The 3,718-nt window shown below is 38.8% G+C and overlaps 1 pseudogene; it reads right to left on the bottom strand.

Moving 5' to 3' along the window:
- Nucleotides 1-2,892: 2,892 nt before the first annotated feature.
- Nucleotides 2,893-3,159, bottom strand: LOC149128840 (signal recognition particle RNA; annotated as a pseudogene).
- Nucleotides 3,160-3,718: the final 559 nt, after the last annotated feature.

The raw sequence follows: 3,718 nt of genomic DNA, 5'->3' as shown, positions 1-3,718 counted from the left end.
AATTCTAAGAGGCTTTTGTTCTGTTTGCTGTTGGAATATTTTGTTTTTGTTTGTTTGTTTTTTTGGTTTTTTTTTTTGTTATTTATTTATTTGAAAGTCAGAGTTACACACAAACACACACACACACACACACACACACAGAGTGAGAGAGAGAGTGGTCTTCCATCCACTCACTGGTTCACTCCACAATTGGCTGCAACGGCCAGAGCTGAGCCAATCCGAAGCCAGGAGCCAGGAGCTTCTTCCAAATCTTCCATGTGGGTGCAGGGGCCCAAGGACTTGGGCCATCCTCCACTGCTTTCCCAGGCCACTTCTGATCCAGGATCAGAAGTGAAACAGCCTGGACTCTAACTAGAGTCGGTATGGGAAGCTGCCACTGCAGGTGGCGGCTTTACCTCCTATGCCACAGTGTCTGCCCATGTTGGAATAATAATAATTGATGTTATTCATTAGGCAACAAATACTAATTTTTAAAGATTTATTTATTTATTTGAAAGGCAGAGTTACAAAGAGGCAGAGAGAGAGAGAGAAAGAGAGTGAGAGAGAGAGAGAGAGAGAGAGAGAGAAAGATCTTCCATCTGCTGGTTTACTCCCCAAATGGCCACAATGGCTAGAGCTGAGCCAATCTGAAACCAGGAGCTAGGAGCCAGGAGCTTCTTCCAGGTCTCCCATATGGATGCAGGGGTCCAAGGACTTGGGTCATTTTCCGCTGCTTTTCCAGATGCATTAACAGGGAGCTGGATGGGAAGTGGAGCAGCTGGTACTCAAACCAGTGCCCATATGGGATGCCAGCACTGCAGGCAGTGGCTTTACCCAATTCACCACAGCGCCGGCCCCGGGAATACATACGACTGTGTCCTACAAAATAATGATTTTTCATCAAACTCCCTCCCTGCTTGCTTTTTAGGATTAGTATTTGTGAAAAGAAAATTGTCAGTGATATAATTTTGGTTATTTCCAGGCTTGTATTTGAAGACATTATATAAAACTGAGCATTTTGACTAAGCATAATGCTCTGAGATTTTAATTAATAATTGAGCAGCTTTTCTGATGTCTTCTGAATATCTACTTGGACTTGATGAAAGTACCTTTAATAATTTTGCCATAAAATTTTAAACTAAAGTCTTATTTAAATAGCAAGTAGGCGGCTGGCGCCGCGGCTCACTAGGCTAATCCTCCGCCTTGTGGCGCAGGCACACCAGGTTCTAGTCCCGGTTGGGGTGCCAGATTCTGTCCCGGTTGCCCCTCTTCCAGGCCAGCTCTCTGCTGTGGCCAGGGAGTGCAGTGGAGGATGGCCCAAGTGCTTGGGCCCTGCACCCCATGGGAGACCAGGAGAAGCACCTGGCTCCTGCCATCGGATCAGCGCAGAGCGCTGGCCGCAGCGCGCTGGCCGCGGCGGCCATTGGAGGGTGAACCAACGGCAAAGGAAGACCTTTCTCTCTGTCTCTCTCTCTCACTGTCTACTCTGCCTGTCAAAAAAAAAAAAAAAAAAAAAAAAGTAAATAGCAAGTAGGCACTGACTCCTTTTGAATCTAGAGATATAAACTAAATGATGTATTTTTTTATTTTTGTGAAATATTTTGGTTAAAAATAATTAGAAGTTGAGATTAATTAAATATAATGTAATAAGTAGTATGGAGAAGAATCAGAGTGGTATGTATAGCATTTGTTACAAGAGTGTGTATACACAAAAGATTATAGTTTATTTCTAATTCAACGATTTTACAATTTAGGAACTACAATATTGTTCTCTATCCAATGGAACAAATGCTTATTGTGATTACAATTCACATGATGATTTTAATGGAAATGGTTAATTAAATGGAACTTTGTTAGATTATTCTGAGTAAAAAATATATCAGAAATGAATTTTTCCTCTACTTTTAATATGGAAATGAGATGTCAACAACTCAGGACAGAAAGTTGCAAATTTTGTGAAAGTGGTGCAGACACTGATAGGAAAATTTAGATGTGGGTGAAATCTTTCCTAAATAGAAAAAGTAGACTACACATGAAGCCTGGCAGTAAAGCTTTATGAGTATCATAAAGATATGAGAAAGTTATCAAGATGTAAGTATTAAGAAAATTAGTAAAACATGAATAACATCACGTTTACCATTTACTTTGCACTTAGGGAGAGATGAGCTATTTCTGTGCAGTCAGAGCATATCAAGAATAATGTACAAATAAGGTTTAAAGGAAATTGGAGTCAAACTGATAGGTTGTTAAAAGCCAAGTTATGGATTTAGCAATTTATGGCATAAACAATTTGGAGTCATCAAAAGTATCTGAACTATAAAGTTATAGGAACTATGTTGTATTTCAGGAAAAGTAATACTGTAGTTTCAAGCAGTCTAGTTTGGAAGTAAGAACCATTGGATGGGATAAAGATAAATTAACAGCCTATCTAAACAATCTAGGTATTACAATATAAAGACTTAGATCAATGCAGTATTAGTAGAGATTGCTGAGAAGGGATTTAAAAACTATCCAATTGTTTTCACATGAAATGTATGTATGCCATATATTATTTACACAATACCAAGTATCTCTCTAACTGTCTGACTCTCTGTTTCTCTCTCTCTCTCTCTCTCACTCTCTCTCTCTCTCTCAAACACACACACATACACACACACAGGAGGATACTTTAAAAAGTTGGTGGGAAATTGAATTAAAGGAGAAATTTAGTGTGAAAATATTTTGAAATTCATGGATAGTTCTTTCATAATACACATTTTCCATGAGCTTTTGGAGATAATATATGTGTATATACCCATCATCATAAGTATTTTGAAGAAAGAAAATGTATTTTCTTGGAAAGAAAGTTGCTCAAAATGCCACATACTTTAGAAAAACAGACAGCAGATCTGAATGGATCAGCACAATTAATTTAATTTTGCCATGTAAGTAAGGCTGTGATGAGAATAAGGCATGCAAAGGCAACTTAAAAATAATAAACTGATCAGCACAGGAGGTTTGACCTGCTCCACTTCCGATCTGGGCTGTTTCACCCCTCCTTAGGCAACCTGGTGATACCCTGCTCTCCGGAGATCACCATATTGATGGGACCTGATCAGCATAGCACATGACAACCCAGAACTCCTGGACTCAGGCGATCCTCCAGCCTCAGCCTCTGAGTAGCTGGGACTATAAGCCAGCCCCAAATGGACAAACACAAATACCATATGTTCTCCCTGACATGCAGTAACTAATAGAACATCTAAAAGGCAGTCTGTAGAAGTGAAGCTGACACTTTGAGAAGTAATCACTTTGAACAGCTGTTGTCTTGACTATTGAGAACCAGTTTTTCTTTTTTTCTTTCTCTTTTTTCTTTATTCTCATACTATCTGTTGAACTTTTACCCAAAATAGAGAAAATCACATGTGTATAAAGTTAACTGAAAATAGATCTAAGTAAAAAACAATAGTGGAAATAAAAGAGGGAAAAAGGAAGAGGAATGGAAGTGTGGGTGGGAGGGTGGACACAGTGAGAAGAATCACCATGTTCCTAAAGATGTAACTGTGAAACATATGAAGTTCGCAACTGCAAAATTGTATAGTTCATAAATTCATTTGGACCTCCTTCAAAGGGTATAGTTTAAAACTTACTACAGGACTCCTAAACCCTCTTAAACTGGAAGGGAAAAAATAGCACTCTAATGTTAGAGTCAGCATGGCAATATGATTAAGTGATAGTGATTATATAGATAGGATTAAGT

This window comes from Oryctolagus cuniculus, chromosome 1, assembly GCF_051225735.1.
Source record: "Oryctolagus cuniculus isolate XC-2025 breed Fujian yellow rabbit chromosome 1, ASM5122573v1, whole genome shotgun sequence".
NCBI classification, from domain to species: domain Eukaryota; kingdom Metazoa; phylum Chordata; class Mammalia; order Lagomorpha; family Leporidae; genus Oryctolagus; species Oryctolagus cuniculus.
This window is presented reverse-complemented; position numbering and strand designations above follow the sequence as displayed.